The sequence below is a fragment of the Triticum aestivum genome, chromosome 3A (genome assembly GCF_018294505.1).
Source record: "Triticum aestivum cultivar Chinese Spring chromosome 3A, IWGSC CS RefSeq v2.1, whole genome shotgun sequence".
NCBI classification, from domain to species: domain Eukaryota; kingdom Viridiplantae; phylum Streptophyta; class Magnoliopsida; order Poales; family Poaceae; genus Triticum; species Triticum aestivum.
The window spans coordinates 37,155,670-37,174,617 of NC_057800.1; the positions used below are offsets into that span (position 1 = coordinate 37,155,670).

The 18,948-nt window shown below is 46.2% G+C and overlaps 1 pseudogene; it reads left to right on the top strand.

Annotated features, from left to right (window-relative positions):
• The first annotated feature begins 89 nt into the window (after positions 1-89).
• LOC123056686 (protein FAR1-RELATED SEQUENCE 11-like) lies at positions 90-15,608 on the top strand (annotated as a pseudogene).
• The last annotated feature ends 3,340 nt before the right edge of the window (positions 15,609-18,948 follow it).

Genomic DNA, 18,948 nt, shown 5'->3' on the forward strand with positions numbered 1-18,948 from the left:
CGCGGCCCAAACAGGCCGCCGCGCGTGCGCCGGCGCCTTTACCGCTGCCGCGCGCGTGCCCGCCGCCGCATTCCATTCCCGTTGCCCAGATGGCCGCCCACCCGCGATCTACGTCGCCGCCTCCCTCCGCGCACTACGCCTACTACGACCAGTCATCGTCCTCACGCCGTCGACACCTGCCTCCGCCGGCCAGCAACGTCACGCCGTCATCACATTCGTCATCGGAGGAAATGGATCCAGCTGAAATCCTCGCCGCCGTGCAAGAGGTTGGTTTGAGACATTGTTGTGCTTGATAAGATAGTTGTTTTAGGGATGATGTTACACGGTGTTTGATTCATCGTACAATTTTTTTTAACTATATATAGTTAGAGGAGGAGGGAGATTATGATGGCGATGATTACGGCGAGGACAACGAAACCTCGTCACGGAATATGGATGAACCTCGTGAGGAGAACTACATGAGTTTGGATGAATCTTATAGTGGCAATGTAAGTGTGATCAATGTTGATAAAACAATAAATATGAGGGGGTAAATATGATAGACCGCACGGAAAATTTAATATTTTTTTGCATGATGCAGTGACATGGCGATGATGATGATGATATGGATATAGATGATTCATTTGCTGAAAGTGCACTCCGGGTATGTTATTAATAAAATCAGAGAAGAAATGACATAATAACCATATGAGCGCTTACATGTTTCTTTTTGCAATGCGCGCAGATGGACGAGGACGGGGACTTTGTGAGGAATATTGTGGACGATGAAAGTGACAAATCGCACGTTGATGCATCTCATGATGACAGCTCCAGCAAAGTAAGTTTTGAAACTTACATCACTACAGTACATTTTAAAGTTATAACTGACTGACATAAATGGTTTAATGCATTAATTTACAGGGAGATGTAGATGGTACAAGCGGGAATGATGAGCATGTTGGTGATGATCTGTTTAATTTTGACATCGGATTTGATGAATATCAGCAAGAATCATTGGACATGCATTGGAAGGTCATGAGGAAGACGTTCAAGTCATTAGGAGATGCTTACAATTTCTATAATCAGTATGCATACGAGCGTGGTTTCAGCATAAGAAAGGACTCACTAAAATATTGGAAAGGTCCTGAGGCAACTAAGCGCTTGAAAAAGTATATGTGTGCGAGAGCTGGGAAACGACAGGAAAAACATTGTACAATGGAAGGCAGGACCCGCAGGCTGAGAGGGGAGACTCGTTGCTTCTGCGATGCGCATATAACTTTGAAACTTGATAAAGAGCGTGACGTTTGGTATGTCAGCAGTTTCAATGATGATCGCAGTCACGTTCTAGCTAGACCGGATGAAGTCACGTTTCTTCGGTCTCACAATTAGATAAAAGAATATCAGAAGGCTGAGATCTTAACCATGGCAGGTGCTGGAATCAGGAAACATATGATTTATGATCAACTCGTCAGTAGGTCCGGGTCATATGCAAAGGCTGGTTTTGGGAGGAAGAAGCTTTATAACATGTGTTATAGAGAAAAAATGAAGTTGCTTGCACAAGGTGATGCAGACACTGCCATTGGGATCATGATGATCAGAAAAGAGAGAGATCCAGATTTCTTCTTTCATCACACCGTCGATGATGAAGGAAGGCTGAAAAACATATTCCAGTGTGATTCTCAATCACGTCGAGACTATGTTGACTACGGTGATGTGACAGTCTTCGACAACACATACAGGATGAATAGGTATGGCATGCCATTTATACCTTTTGTCGGTCTGAACAACCACCGTTGCACCACGATATTCGGTTGTGCTCTTGTGTCTGACGAGACGGAAGATACATATGTCTGGCTGCTTCAGACGTTTTTGAGGGCTCACTGTCAGAAGAGGCCCAGGTCAGTAATTACTGATGGAGATGCAGCTATGATTAAGGCCATAAGAAAGGTACTTTCGGAGGTTTGGCATCGTCTTTGCTCGTGGCATATTGAGAAGAACATGCAGAAACACCTTCATCATAAGTCTCTAAAGGAGTTCAGGTCTCTACTTTATTATGCCACTTCAAAAAAGGTATTCGAGGAGAGATGGGCAGCGTTTACCGCCAAATGGCAGTCGGAGAAAACAAGGACATGGTTACGTAGGATGTACAAGAAGAAAAGGCTTTGGACTGCATCATATCTGTCGGGTGGGTTTTTCTTAGGTATGCGAAGTAACCAGCGAAGTGAGAGTCTGAATTCATGCCTTCACTTGCATCTAGACTCCGGTATGACTATTGTTGATATGATTGTGCACTATGAGAACTGCATAGTTCGTCTCCGTGAGAATGAGGCGCATGACGATTACACAAACTCACAGACAGTTCCAGTACCAGTGTTGGATGAGTGTAAAGATATTGAGAAATCAGCTGCCCGTGAGTTCACTGCGGCAAACTTTTGTATCTTGCAGGAAGATATGAAGAAGGCATGGGAGCTAGAGGTCCTTGAGAGACTGAGAGGAGCAGACACTCACAAATTCATACTGACATGGAAGGAAAATAGAGATATCAGATTCACTGTGGACTACACCCCAGGTAACTTAGAAGAAACTATGAAGTGCAGTTGCAGAAGCATGTATCGCAAAGAACTTCCTTGCAAACATATTCTTCACGTTCTGATTCAGCTACGCTTACGTGAGATACCTAAGTGTTTAGTACTGCGGGGTTGAGCCAAGTTGCAAGGGGTGGACTTCCCGTGAAGCGCACTAGCGATCTGTTTGCATGGGGATGGGCAGGTGCAGGGGACAGAGCTAGGTACAACGAGTTGACTATCTTATCTGCTGAAGCAACTCATAAAGCATGCCATAAACTATTTTTATTCGACAAGTTGAAGGCGGCTCTGAGGGACATAATAGATAATGATTACACCGAGGAGGATGAGCCTGGTGCGGAGGTACAGTTTGTGAACGACGATGCATTCGAGCCTAATCAAAATCATGGTCTTGTTCGTGATTCCGCAAAAGTTAACACCAAAGGCGCACAAAAACAGAATGTTAAAGGCCGCGGTAAGGATGGTCCTGATGTCACTAAAAATGGGCGACCAAAAGCTTTTGATGAGAAAAGCAAACGTCAATGTGGACAGTGCGGTGTTGCGGGTCATTATAAGTCCACGTGCCCTCAAAATCCTAAGTATGATTTTCTTATGTTATTGTATATGTTATTGTTCAAGCCGAATTTATTTGTTCATTGTGAATTAAGACATATCTTATTGTTATGTAGGAACTTTGCTTAACTTGTGGAGTATGGAAGATTGGTTCACCCTTTGATTGAAGACAGTTTTATTATGGATGGCTATGGAAGATCGTTCCACCCTTTCATTGAAGACAATTTTTTAATGTTCTATACATTTGATCTTGAATAATTGTTATAATATGTTATATGAACTTATTTTACTTCGTTGATGTCAGACTATTTGGTTTTGATAACAGACTATGTAATGCAAGAAGGAGTTTTACTTTGTTTATTTTGATGTGTTAATTTTTACTATTAATTTTGTGCAAGTCGCTGTTGTTTATTTTGATATGCTCATTTTTGTATACTACTGCCGTCGCTGTTTACTGTATATTTTCTGCATTGCACGGTCGCCGTCGCTTAGAACGCCGTCATTTAAAAAAAACACCCGACAAGTGCGCCGGCGGCACTGTCCCACAATGGCAGCGTCAGCCGGCGGCACTGTCCCACAGGGCAGAGTCGGACGGCGGCAGCAGTACGAGGCAACGAAAGGAGTTCAATAGCCTATGTGCCGCCGGGTATATAAGCCGGTCGTCGCGCGCTCCGTCGGCCGAGGTGGGACTAAACATTCCAAGTCGCCCCGCGTGCTACTTGGGCCGTCGTCGCGCCGCGTGCTACTTGAGCCGTCGTCGCGCCGCGGGCGGAAACAATGGTATTGGGCTGGCCCACGTGGTCACGCGCATCGCTGCAGGCACGGCGGCTGCGATAGCTAAGTTTTAGTCCCACCTCGCCCGACGGAGCGCGCGACGACCAGCTTATATATTGTAACACCCCGAGATTCATGCCACAGTAATCTCCCACTTCTCATGCCATGTCATCATGATTACCTTGCTAGTTGCCACTTGTTCAAAACATCAAGTCCAAAATTCAAAAATTTCTCAAACATGAATACAAAAATGTTCATCATGTGCCAAATATTCCACAACTAATATTGGTGGTGAACCAACATTTTTGCAAAGGGTTTAAGTGGCCTAAACTACTTAAAGCAGTGGCTAAAACAATAGTTTAAATGCCTTTTTACTCTATAAAAATTTCAAACTATTTCCAAAGCCTCACAGCCTTTTGTGGGAGTGCTAACTATTTCAATGTAATTATGTGGCCAAGTCCCACATTTTACAAAATCCATTTGGCAGCCCAAATATTACCATGCTTTTTCTGTAAAAAGAAAAGAGCAGAGGTAAAAGAAAAAGAAACCCCCCTGACCCCCCTGGGCCTTTGTCATCTGGGCGGCCCAACCCAGCAGCCCACCTCCCCCCGGTCGCCTCCCTCCTCTCTGTTCACCCGACCCAGCGGCCCCGCTCGCTGGTCCCCACCAAACCCTGTCGCCGTCCCCGTCGGGGAAGGGATAAGGGCGACGTCCCCTCGATGCCTCGAGCCCTCCCGTCCACTCACCGCACACCACTCACGCCAGTCCTTTCCCCTCGCCCGCTTCGTCTCTCCCTCGCACCCCAGATCCCCTCCCCATCGCATCCGAACGCCACGGCCGCCATGGCCGCCGTCGCCCTCGTGGCCACCGGCCACCACGCGCGTATTCGCCATGACGTAGCTCCTCGCCATCATCCGCTACGCCCCCTGGTGCCATCCGCAAGAGCTCGGAGGCGCTAGAGCGCCATCACGCCGCCTTCTTCAACCTCCGTCCGCCTCGGGCCGCCGCACACCGACGCCGTCTTCGGCCACCTCGACTCTTCCTCGGGCCTTCCCAGCAACGGAAGTGAGCGCCGGACCTCCGCCTCCCTCTCCCTCTCTCCTCGTGCTCTTTCCCGCGCCGTAGCTAGCTGTCGCCGCCTCCGTGCCCTGCTCGCCGCCGACGAGATCGTGGCCGTCTTTGTGGTCGACGTCGCCGCCACCTGAGGCCATCGTTGAACTCCTGGAGCTCCCAGGAGCCCAACGAGCCTGAGCACGTGCCTCCCCGTGCCCCCTAGCCGCTAGCCCGACCACCCTCATCTCCGACCGCCGCCTTGCCTCACCACCGACGGCACTCCGGCCACTCCCCGCCCGGGCCACCACCGCAGAACGATGCGGCTTCGTCCGCTCGTTCGAACGAGCTAGGACACGAGCCCGGAGATGCCCCGTAGCTAAATCCCCTCCCCCCCCGCTAGTCGTGCTTCCGCCGTGGTTTTTTGCCAACGGCGGCTAGACGCCGGCGCTCGCGCTGATGTGGCCGACCGGGGCCACCCCCAGGGTCACTACCTGGTGGTCCCAGGGGCCTGAGCTGGCCAGTTGACCGAGGTCAACTATGCTGACTGGGCAGGCCCCAGCTACTGACACGCGGGCCCCACCGCTTTTTCTAACTAAATTGTTTTAATAATTAAAACTAATTAGTTTAGCCAATTAGTCTATGACAGGTGGGGTCCAGTAGCTAATTAACCTAGATTAGTTAGTTTATTACACTATTAGACTAACAGAGGCTGACATGTGGGTCCCGCTAGACCCACAAGCCAGGTTTGACCTGGTCAGCCGCCCTGCTGACTGTTGACTTCTCTATGACGTCATGATGACGTCATATTTCCTTTTCTGTTTTTTTAATAATTCCAGAATATTGTTTAAACTTTAAAAATTCATAGAAAATAAACCGTAACTCCGATGAAAATGTTTTCTATATGAAAGTTGCCCAGAAAAATCCAACGAATCTGAAAATGCGGTCCGTTCAGCTGTCACATGCCTCTAGCATGCTGAACATGGAAAATTTCCCCTCCGGTCATCTGTGTGACATGGGTCCGGAACCGGGAATACATTCCCGGTTGATTTCCCCCTTCACCTATATCGTGTAGCCATGCGTTAGGTCACTCCCGGCACAGCATATTGCCACGTTCTGCTTTGTGATGCTATGTTTGCTTTATATTTACTGTTTCTCCCCCCTCTTCTCTTCGGTAGACCCCGAGACCGATGCCGCCCCTGTGATCGACTACGTCGACGACGACCCCTCCTTGCCAGAGCAACCAGGCAAGCCCCCCTTTGATCATCCCAATATCGCCCATTCCATTCTCTCATGCTTGCATTAGATTTTGCTACTGTTATTGATTGCTCCTATTCTGATGCATAGCCTGCTTTTGTATCTACTGTTGTACCTTATCTGATTATTCTAAACTGCTTAGTATAGGTTGGTTAGTGATCCATCAGTGACCCCCACCTTGTCCTTGTTGCCCCTGCTTCATCATTGAAGACCCGATCAACGGGACTGAAGACCAGGCCCCGGCACCGCACATCAATTTCCCCTTAGTTGTTCGACACTGCTGGGTTACTATCGAGTGCCGATGGTGAGACCTCTACAACACTTCTGATGTTAACCCTGTAGTGTAGCTATTCGGTCGTGGTCATCGAGGGTGATTCCACCTTAACCACTTCCGATATGACTCTGTCGTGCAACCCCTCAAGTGTGAACCTCGGGGGTGATTCCTCTTACGTTCACCTTGATGATTACATTGAGTGGAATTCTCCGGGGGTGATTCCTCGGGTTTTCCCCTTGATGTTTAAACACACAGTTACTATGGTTACTATGACTTTACACTGAACCATGTTACTAAAGACGGGTCGACCCTGAGGGGTGCCCACGCGAGCATAATTGCGAGTGATGAGGAGTCGGGTTGACCTGGAAGGTGCCCGTGAGATAATTACGAGGCGTGGCCGGGCATTCTTAGCCCTTGCCGTAAGTCCTCGAGACGGGGCAACGGGGTCACATCTTTCGTGAGTCTTTGCTTGTTACCGCACGTTCCTAATCCACTACGATTTGGATATTTGATCCGAGGGGCCTCTGGCCTGATAGCACTAACCATCACGTGGGCATAGTATGGGCGTTCTGCATCGTATGCATCAGCCGAAGCTTAATAGACGTCAGCGACTGAGCGGCGCGCGCCGGGTTGGACTGGTAAGCACCTACCTTTTTAAGGAGGTAGCTAGGTTTGCTCACCGGCCCCGTTCGCAACGTGCAGGAGTTTCCGGGGAGATGGCCCATGACCCCTGGGGGCATAGGTTTAGTCCGGCGTGCTGGCCTCTCTATTAAGCCTAGGTCGGGTTGCGGTGTATTGTTTGGCCGAGGCCGGGCATGACCCTGGAAAGTGTGTCCGGCCGGAGTTAAGCGAGCGTGGTGGGTAAGTTGGTGCACCCCTGCAGGGAAGAAAACATCTATCGATAGCCTGTCCTACGGTAACGGACACTTGGAGTTGTATCCCGATCGATACAACTAGAACTGGATACTCATGATGAGAAATGGATTGAGATGAGAAATGGATGGTGATGAGAAATGGATTGAGATGAGAAATGGATTGAGATGAGAAATGGATGGTGATGAGAATTGGATTGTGATGATGATTGGATAGTACGGCTCTGGGATTTCTTTCTCGCAGGGAGTCGAGAAAGGATCTCTGGCCGAGGTTGATAACGCTACTACTACTTTACTTTATGCTACTCTACTCCCTCCTGTTTGCTGCAAGAGGGTGGTTTCCAGAAGATGCTAGTCTTCGATAGGACTAGGCCTTCTCTCTATTCTGGCATTTCTGCAGTCCAGTCCACATATACAGCCTTCCTTTGATAATGTTGCATCTGTAGTGTAGATCCTTGCTTGCGAGTACTTTGGATGAGTACTCACGGTTGCTTTGCTCCCTCTTTTTCCCCTTTTCCATTCTTCTCGGATGACGCAACCAGATGACGGAGTCCAGGAGCCAGATGACACCTTTGACGACTGCTACTACCCCGAGGGTGCCTACTACCACGTGACGGAGACCGCGGATGACTAGGAGTAGTTAGGAGGCTCCCAGGCAGGAGGCCTTGCCTTTTCGATCGTAGATGCTTTTGTGCTAGCCTTCTTAAGGCACTTGTCTAACTCATGTCTGTACTCATATATTGTTGCTTCCGCCGACTCTTGTGTTTTCGAGCTTATGTATTTGAGCCCTCGAGGCCCCTGGCTTGTAATATAAAGCTTGTATTATTTTAATTTGTGTCTAGAGTTGTGTTGTGATATCTTCCCGTGAGTCCTTGATCTTGATCGTACACATTTGCGTGTATGATTAGTGTACGATTGAATCGAGGGCGTCACAAGTTGGTATCAGAGCCGACTGCCTGTAGGTAGCCCCTTTCCAACTCCTTGGACGAAGTTGAGTCTAGTCACCGAAAAACTTTTACTAACATTGGCTGTGTGGCTTACGGGCCCACGTCGCCATTGGGTGGTATTAGGATCTTTTATTCCTCGTCTATACTCTGGGACTCTGATCTCTCTTCTATTCGGGTTAGCCGTTTTACTAAACTCTGACATTAGGTTCTCGTACCCACTTCCTCCTTGAGAGCCTCGACATTATCGATGATCGCTTGCTTCGCCAGAAGATGCTGCGGATACTTCTCGATGTTTCTCGAGACCCTGTACCAACTGCCTTGCAGTTCCTGACCACCGATAATCCCCTTGAATAACATCCTTGCCGCTTGTACCTTCCTCCCTAGTTGCTTCTGATATTACAAGATGCCCCGAAATTCTCTATTTTTCGAGAATCCTTTGAGCTTACTGCCTTGCAGTTCTTTGCTCCATGAATACCCCCCCTTCGAATAATTCCTCGCACTCACCGAGGATCAGTTCATCCTCAGTTGTTCGTGTGGTTCACAAAACTCTTCGAAATACTATTTGATCTTCCGAAAATCCTCTACAACCTGTTGCTCTTGGAATTCTTGCATACTTGCTTTCTGGTTAATTCCATTTGTCTAGCGATATTCGTTAAAATCCTTTGGGATTAACATTCTGATCCTGTTGATTCAGCATCTGTGAGAATGCACACGATCATCAATTAATCCTTGGAAATTTTCTTTCCGGCTCAAGCATTGTTTCGAATATGAGCTGGTTCTTACCCAATCAAGATTTGATCGGGTGCACCTCTAAGTCTATTCAACTTACTCATCTTTTGATCAGAGCCTCTGCTTCTGATCCTTCATCTTGGAACCATAACTCCTTTGTACTCAAGCATCGAATTATTCATAAGTTTCTATAAGCTGATGCCTTTGCATCCCCTTCTTCATCTGATTGATTACCGATACTCACCTCAACTCTGTCGTGAATCGCCAGATCCATTGTTGGGTTGTTATCCGACAGTGCCCTTCACATCCAAAATCTTGTGAGTTTTTCCCTGATACATACTACCTTCGGTAAATTGTATCACCTGCTTTGGTTTCAGTACTCTGCTTTCGAAATCGTATCTCTTGCTTGGTTGATGGTTGTATAGATTCGTAAAATATGCCCTGATGGGTTGAACTTATGCCTTCCATAATTCGTATGAACCCGAGAGTTCTCACGAGTCTTACTCTTCTGGTACTTCGCCAGATAAATCCTATGCACTACAAATTCTTCGAAAACGAGGAGTGAATGAAAGGTTATCTATTGAAGAAGTGGGAGTCGACCTTGAACCTTTGTGTTCATGCCCATGGAACCGATGTAGAACTTATCATGGAAGCTGCTCATGAAATAATTATTTCTTTGGTACAAGCTCAGCTTGTATCTATGAATTGATCCTTTACAATCGTGGTTCCGACCATATTTCCTCCTTGATTCCATTTACCGGATAAGTTAAAATACTTATCCTCTGCAAATCATTCCCCCGTCCAACCTCTACTCCGACTTACCTTCCGGCATTACACCTAGTATCTGATATTGGGAAGTTTTATACCCCATAACATCATTCCTAGCCTGATCGGCTATATATTTTTATCATGTCAACTTTTAACTGTGCTACCTGATCCTTCTTCCCGGAGCACAATTTTTGACGATGAGCTAAGCCTACATCGACTTTCCTCGTCATATCATTTTGTCTTGAATAGCAAGCTTAATTTCGAGTTTGTGTCGCACCCGTGGTTCCAATAACCTTTCGCTTCATCATTCCTTTGACTTGATGTCATCGCCGATCGATTACATCTTCATGAAATCTCTCGACAAATGTTTCGTGATCATCATCAACATTCTGAGCTCTTCCAGGATATCAATCGAATTCTTGATGAGAAATACAATCCTTGCCCCTCGATGATTTAAGTTATCATCGACAACATTCTTGCCTTCCCCAACACAAACTTGTTCACATAATTTTGGTAATACACCCTTTTTGACATGTCGATGGATTGTTGCTGAGCCCGTCGGCCACACCCTCATCTTTTCTTTGCTGAAATTGTATGACTTATTTTCTAAGTTGTTTCCGATGGATCCTTTGTGTATCTGAAGTCCGACCTTTCCCTGATGACCATGTCAACACTATCCCGAAACATGTGTGTGGTACTCCGATCATCAACAAGAACATTGGGAGCGCAATGCTAACTATTCTTGATTAATTATCCAATCACCATTGTATGTGTAGACCTCATAAATTCCTTGCCCCTTTGTCTAAACGGTTTAATACTTGGAGTCCAATCATGCTCTGCCTTTCTTTGGGAAAGTTATACTCTAATACTTGGGTATAAACATCTTTCCTTTCCATTGGTCTGATTATCATAATAATCACATATTCCTTCCCATTGTTTTGTTAACCTATCTTGTGATCCATATGTTCTAAGCAGTAATAGTTCCCGGCTTATGTAAACACCTCGGTGTACAATTGGTCAGTAAGACCTTGTTATTATTGCTGTTGACATTCTGGTAACCACCGATGGACGAGAACTTCGCCTTTTGGTCCGCCTCGTTTAATCGAGCAGGAAAATGGTTCTCTTCGTCCCTCGCCCTTGGTACCAACGTTGTTGGCGACATAACTGACAGACTATCCCCTGACATGCCTTTCCCTCATGACCGTGCAAGATGTCACCACCCTTCCTGCATTTAACCCACATGGTGGGCCCATAACACACAGTTCCACTGGATCGAAACCTGACTCTCCTGTACATCCTTAATTCCGAAGTATCCTTTGCTCTTAACCTTGTGTGTCTCATGAGCCACCCTCTGAGAGATGATCTATTCCCAATGCATTGAGCCCCCCTTCTCATACTCTGTTCAGGTATCGATCGTTTGTACATTCACATGAAACTTCCTATTGTACCTTCATACTTTGCTCTTGATGTTTTCTTAAGTATCGACTCGAGAGATACTTCTGTCACATTCCCTGAATTGTTCACGAGATGATTAACCCTATAAAGTTTAGTCCTCCTGAAGTTACCCATCACTTCCCCACTTAAATCTCGGGACGAGATTTCTTGTAGTGGAGGAGATTTGTAACACCCCGAGATTCATGCCACAGTAATCTCCCACTTCTCATGCCATGTCATCATGATTACCTTGCTAGTTGCCACTTGTTCAAAACATCAAGTCCAAAATTCAAAAATTTCTCAAACATGAATACAAAAATGTTCATCATGTGCCAAATATTCCACAACTAATATTGGTGGTGAACCAACATTTTTGCAAAGGGTTTAAGTGGCCTAAACTACTTAAAGCAGTGGCTAAAACAATAGTTTAAATGCCTTTTTACTCTATAAAAATTTCAAACTATTTCAAAAGCCTCACAGCCTTTTGTGGCAGTGCTAGCTATTTCAATGTAATTATGTGGCCAAGTCCCACATTTTACAAAATCCATTTGGCAGCCCAAATATTACCATGCTTTTTTTGTAAAAAGAAAAGAGCAGAGGTAAAAGAAAAAGAAACCCCCTGACCCCCCTGGGCCTTTGTCATCTGGGCGGCCCAACCCAGCAGCCCACCTCCCCCCGGTCGCCTCCCTCCTCTCTGTTCACCCGACCCAGTGGTCGCGCTCGCTGGTCGCCACCGAACCCTGTCACCGTCCCCGTCGGGGAAGGGATAAGGGCGACGTCCCCTCGATGCCTCGAGCCCTCCCGCCCACTCACCGCACCCCACTCGCGCCAGTCCTTTCCCCTCGCCCGCTTCGTCTCTTCCTCGCACCCCAGATCCCCTCCCCATCGCATCCGAACGGCACGGCCGCCATGGCCGCCGTCGCCCTCGTGGCCACCGGCCACCACGCGCGTATTCACCATGACGTAGCTCCTCGCCATCATCCGCTACGCCCCCTGGTGCCATCCGCAAGAGCTCGGAGGCGCTAGAGCGCCGTCACGCCGCCTTCTTCAACCTCTGTCCGCCTCGGGCCGCCGCACACCGACGCCGTCTCCGGCCACCTCGACTCTTCCTCGGGCCTTCCCAGCAACGGAAGTGAGCGTCGGACCTCCGACTCCCTCTCCCTCTCTCCCCGTGCTCTTTCCCGCGCCGTAGCTAGCTGTCGCCGCCTCCGTGCCCTGCTCGCCGCCGACGAGATCGTGGCCGTCTTTGTGGTCGACGTCGCCGCCACCTGAGGCCACCGTTGAACTCCTGGAGCTCCCAGGAGCCAAACGAGCCTGAGCACGTGCCTCCCCGTGCCCCCTAGCCGCTAGCCCGACCACCCTCATCTCCGGCCGCCGCCTTGCCTCACCACCGACGGCACTCCGGCCACTCCCCGCCCGGGCCACCACCGCAGAATGATGCGGCTTCGTCCGCTCGTTCGAACGAGCTAGGACACGAGCCCGGAGACGCCCCGTAGCTAAATCCCCCCCGCTGGTCATGCTTCCGCCGTGGTTTTTTGCCACCGGCGGCTAGACGCCGGCGCTCGCGCTGATGTGGCCGACCGGGGCCACCCCCAAGGGTCACTACCTGGTGGTCCCAGGGGCCCGAGCTGGCCAGTTGACCAAGGTCAACTGTGCTGACTGGGCAGGCCCTAGCCACTAACACACGGGCCCCGCCGCCTTTTCTAACTAAATTGTATTAATAATTAAAACTAATTAGTTTAGCCAATTAGTCTATGACAGGTGGGGTCCAGTAGCTAATTAACCTAGATTAGTTAGTTTATTACACTGTTAGACTAACAGAGGCTGACATGTGGGTCCCGCTGGACCCACAGGCCAGGTTTGACCTGGTCAGCCGCCCTGCTGACTGTTGACTTCTCTATGATGTCATGATGACATCATATTTCCTTTTCTGTTTTTTTAAATAATTCCAGAATATTGTTTAAACTTTAAAAATTCATAGAAAATAAACCGTAACTCCGATGAAAATGTTTTTATATGAAAGTTGCCCAGAAAAATCCAACGAATCTGAAAATGCGGTCCGTTCAGCTGTCACATGCCTCTAGCATAGCCTGCTTTTGTATCTGCTGTTGTACCTTATTTGATTATCCTAAACTGCTTAGTATAGGTTGGTTAGTGATCCATCAGTGACCCCCACCTTGTCCTTGTTGCCCCTGCTTCATCATTGAAGACCCGATCAACGGGACTGAAGACCAGGCCCCGGCACCGCACATCAATTTCCCCTTAGTTGTTCGACACTGCTGGGTTACTATCGAGTGCCGAGGGTGAGACCTCTACAGCACTTCTGATGTTAACCCTGTAGTGTAGCTATTCGGTCGTGGTCATCGAGGGTGATTCCACCTTAACCACTTCCGATATGACTCTGTCGTGCAACCCCTCAAGTGTGAACCTCGGGGGTGATTCCTCTTACGTTCACCTTGATGATTACATTGAGTGGAATTCTCCGGGGGTGATTCCTCGGGTTTTCCCCTTGATGTTTAAACACACAGTTACTATGGTTACTATGACTTTACACTGAACCATGTTACTAAAGACGGGTCGACCCTGAGGGGTGCCCGCGCGAGCATAATTGCGAGTGATGAGGAGTCGGGTTGACCTGGAAGGTGCCCGTGAGATAATTACGAGGCGTGGCCGGGCATTCTTAGCCCTTGCCGCAAGTCCTCGAGACGGGGCAACGGGGTCACATATTTCGTGAGTCTCTACTTGTTACCGCGCGTTCCTAATCCACTATGATTTGGATATTTGATCCGAGGGGCCTCTGGCCTGATAGCACTAACCATCACGTGGGCATAGTATGGGCGTTCTGCGTCGTATGCATCAGCCGAAGCTTAATAGACGCCAGCGACTGAGCGGCGCGCGCCGGGTTGGACTGGTAAGCACCTACCTTTTTAAGGAGGTAGCTAGGTCTGCTCACCGGCCGCGTTCGCAACGTGCAGGAGTTTCCGGGGAGATGGCCCATGACCCCTGGGGGCATAGGTTTAGTCCGGCGTGCTGGCCTCTCTATTAAGCCTAGGTCGGGTTGCGGCGTATTGTTTGGCCGAGGCCGGGCATGACCCTGGAAAGTGTGTCCGGCCGGAGTTAAGCGAGCGTGGTGGGTAAGTTGGTGCACCCCTGCAGGGAATAAAACATCTATCGATAGCCTGTCCTACGGTAACGGACACTTGGAGTTGTATCCCGATCGATACAACTAGAACTGGATACTCATGATGAGAAATGGATTGAGATGAGAAATGGATGGTGATGAGAAATGGATTGAGATGAGAAATGGATTGAGATGAGAAATGGATGGTGATGAGAATTGGATTGTGATGATGATTGGATAGTACGGCTCTGGGATTTCTTTCTCGCAGGGAGTCGAGAAAGGATCTCTGGCCGAGGTTGATAACGCTACTACTACTTTACTTTATGCTACTCTACTTCCTCCTGTTTGCTGCAAGAGGGTGGTTTCCAGAAGATGCTAGTCTTCGATAGGACTAGGCCTTCTCTCTATTCTGGCATTTCTGCAGTCCAGTCCACATATACAGCCTTCCTTTGATAATGTTGCATCTGTAGTGTAGATCCTTGCTTGCGAGTACTTTGGATGAGTACTCACGGTTGCTTTGCTTCCTCTTTTCCCCCTTTTCCATTCTTCTCGGATGACGCAACCAGATGACGGAGTCCAGGAGCCAGATGACACCTTTGACGACTGCTACTACCCCGAGGGTGCCTACTACCACGTGACGGAGACCGCGGATGACCAGGAGTAGTTAGGAGGCTCCCAGGCAGGAGGCCTTGCCTTTTCGATCGTAGATGCTTTTGTGCTAGCCTTCTTAAGGCACTTGTCTAACTCATGTCTGTACTCAGATATTGTTGCTTCCGCTGACTCTTGTGTTTTCGAGCTTATGTATTCGAGCCCTCGAGGCCCCTGGCTTGTAATATAAAGCTTGTATTATTTTAGTTTGTGTCTAGAGTTGTGTTGTGATATCTTCCCGTGAGTCCTTGATCTTGATCGTACACATTTGCGTGTATGATTAGTGTACGATTGAATCGAGGGCGTCACATATACCCGGCGGCGCACTTGCAGTCGAGCGTCCTTGATTAGTTATGCTACCCGTCGTTCGACGCTGCCCTGTTGGACAGTGCCGTCGGTCCTGTCTGACGTCAGACTGGCCGGCACACTTGTCGGCAATTTTTTTTTGTAGAAAAGGAAATTAAGAACGTCGGTGTTATAATAAGCGACGGCGACAGTGCTTTAAAGTGCATAATAAATACATGTACATTTTTTTTAACATTCAGCAATACAGGAAAACAATTTGACGACTGCACAACTATAAATATGAAGATTTCAAATGTAAAGACAACGGCATGAAGACAACATAATAATCCAAATGTCATTCTCGACTTAAATATTCAAAATAGTAGTGTTTTCTTCATCACAAGATATGATAGTCGAAATAAATGTAAATATTATTTGAGCTTACAAAATTTTCTTGTATAAAATTTTTGCCACATTTATTTCTTCTTTGCAAGCCGGGTAACTTTGTCCTTCACATCGTTGAGCGTATTTCTCTCCGAAAAAATAAGCTGCGCAATCATTAAGTCTCTCGATTTATCAATTGACCCCTGTTAGAACTTCATATTAGTACAATTCAAATAGTATTACATAATGAATTTAATTGAATATAAGCATTTGAAATAAAACCAGACCTGAGAAAAATGGCTTGTCCATTTTTCACCGTTCCAATATTGAAAGCATCGAAGAACAAATATTCCACATGAATTGCTGGTCCGTACAAACAACGGTTCATAAGTTCGCATTTGAGGTAAGATATTAAAACAATATGAAAGTATTCACTCACCCGTCTTCTTGTTGTGGGATGTTATACGTTTTGATAGGACAGGTAGACACATCCGGAAAATTCACAGCACCGCTCGCATTCGCATCACGTATGTCATATCCAAGTTGTTTTTTCTGTTCATATACATGATAGCACGAAAATAATTTAACATAGTTCAGTTACTAAATGATAATTTCAATATGCTCATGTAAATTTATGCCGTAACAGCTCCTCAACTTTTTCTGTAATTTCACTGTCAAGTTCGGGTCCCATCAAAGAATCAAGAACATGGAACTCTTCCTTCAGGCGATGCATGACAACCGAAACCCAGTGGGTATTTCCCTTATTAAGAGGAATATAAAGCTGCATCACAACGAAAATATGATGCAATCAACATATACTACTTATTATTTATATCCCATATATCCATACTTTAAGGCAATTGAACTTACCTTATCTTTTTTAAAATACTCATCGGTGCATCTATTCAAGGGTTCATTCTTCTTCGCCACAACTTCGTTGTCATTTTTTCCTCCCTGGGTGTCCGGTCTAAATTCAAGTAACCAATTGACCAGGCAGGTCGGCATTATATGACGATCTTCACCAACAACTCCCAACAGATACGACGAATAAGCATTGATAACCTGAAAATAATTTAAATGATGTATAACAATTCCAATTTGCATTTAATGCTAATGGAAAACAGAACAATAACTTACATCACCGGTTAACCATTCATGGTCAAGAATCTTACAAGCCCTCTCTGCACTCAGACCTTCGTGCATGCCATCATTGAATATTTCCTTCTTTCTATGTTTTGCTGACCGCTGATAAGCACGAACAAACTTAACACTAGTTTTAATCACATCGTATTCTTCTTCAAAGACTTCTTTCTCGAATAGTTCTGCAATACATGATGGTAATATGTTAATAATTCAATGATAAGTAGTAATTACAGCTCGAAAATAATATGATAAAACTCACTTGCTTTTGCTGAACGCTTTGCACGCTTTGTAGGTATAACGGGAATATAAGGAGACTTTATAAGGTTTGATCATCTCCGCTTCCGTTTCCATACACCCTTCTCCTGTACCTCATCTTCTCCAATACAATCTACCGATCCACGTGATGTGATTTCATCTGTTCCTAAAGATGTAACGGATTTCTCATCAGATACCTCAGGAACTTCGATAGGATCTTCTTCATCACCCTTGAAACTATCGAAATATTCAGGTGTGCAATAATAAGGTGTCTTCTCTTCAGGATCATTAATATCATCTTCATCATCCTCTTGCACATTCTTTTTTCCCGGTGTTTTGAAATTGTCCACGTCAGGATTATATACAAATTCCTTACGAGGTTTTCCACCATAGTTTCTACCTTCACTATTTTCACCATAGTCATTCTCTTCTTCTTTTTCACTATCACCGGCTTTGTAAAATACAACGCTTTTGTTCAATTTCTCTATGACCCTTTGTGATTAAAAATTAGTTGTAATTAGTTATGTGACACATCGAAAACCATTGTGAACGGCAAAATCAGAAAACTTGTACCTGTGCGCATAGCTCCGGCATACGAAGCATATCCTTACGAATATGCTTCAGCTCAGTCAAAATCCGATCCATAATAGGGTTCTGGGTAGCTGAAGCCTCAGATGTACTCACGTCTGTTCTCCTTCCAGTAATGTTAGACTTTCTTGTACTGGATTTCTTGTTCTTTTCAGCCTGTTCCATTCTTATTTTGTTTAAGCGGTACTCTTCAGTAATGGTGTCATCGATCTACAACATAAAAAATCATACAATCATATTTAATTAATAATTAATTGCAGACTTTAAATGGAAAAAATAAATATTTAACGTATTACCATTCCAACACCACGACCATTTTGAAAGTCGTACTTGTCTCTTTTCTCTGCTGCCGCTTCTGTCCAATTCCTCATCAAGGGGCTCAACAATGCTAAAGGATCATACTTTGGACCGGTGCTTGGCTGCACCTTCTCCCAATATAGATACTGCAAAACAAACAAACAACCATTTAGCATGTGTTACACTATTATTACATAATACAACTATTTAATTTAAAAAATAAATCATACCTGCAGAAGTGCTAGGTTGCCACGTGGCCATTCCCTAACACGACCGGGCTGCAAGACCGTACCAATCTCCGACAAACAAAACCGCAAAGTGAATGCGTTCCAGTTGAACTTTTTTATCTGTCTGACATCTTGCACTAGTGCATAATAATTCTTTGGAATGTACTCATTAGACACTGGTGCAATTATAGTCCCTAACAGGACGAGAAATGCCATCTGAACAAATTCATCGTCCGCATTTTTATTTCTCACAATCTTCTCAATAAGATCATCAATCAATATTTTACCATTCTTCTTGTTAACAAAACTAGCTGGAATTTTTTTTATTGCTTTGCCTTGGTCCATACTCAAAAAACTAGAAACATCAACTCCTTCATTCTTCAAACCAAATATAGCAAACACATCATCAGGCCTCAGTGAAATCAACCCTTTTTTTTCTGGCTGCCTCTTCCACCATGAATTTTTTACTACTAGGATTGTAACCTTGAATCATAAGCGCAAGGAAATTATCACGCATCTTGACCGAAGGTATTCGTAACATGCCCTCCATCTCCGTTTCGTAAAACGTAAATCGCTGACTTGATGTTAACTTATTAACAAGAGTAACCCATTTTTCTATAGAACATGCAATCACACCATCGATATCCATACTGCATATAAAAATATCTATGTGACGTTGCACGTAGCTAATGTGTTATATAATGTTGAAAATTTTAAAATATATACCTGCCCGACGGTGACTACAGCGGGCGACGGCGATCACACCGGCTGACGGCGGC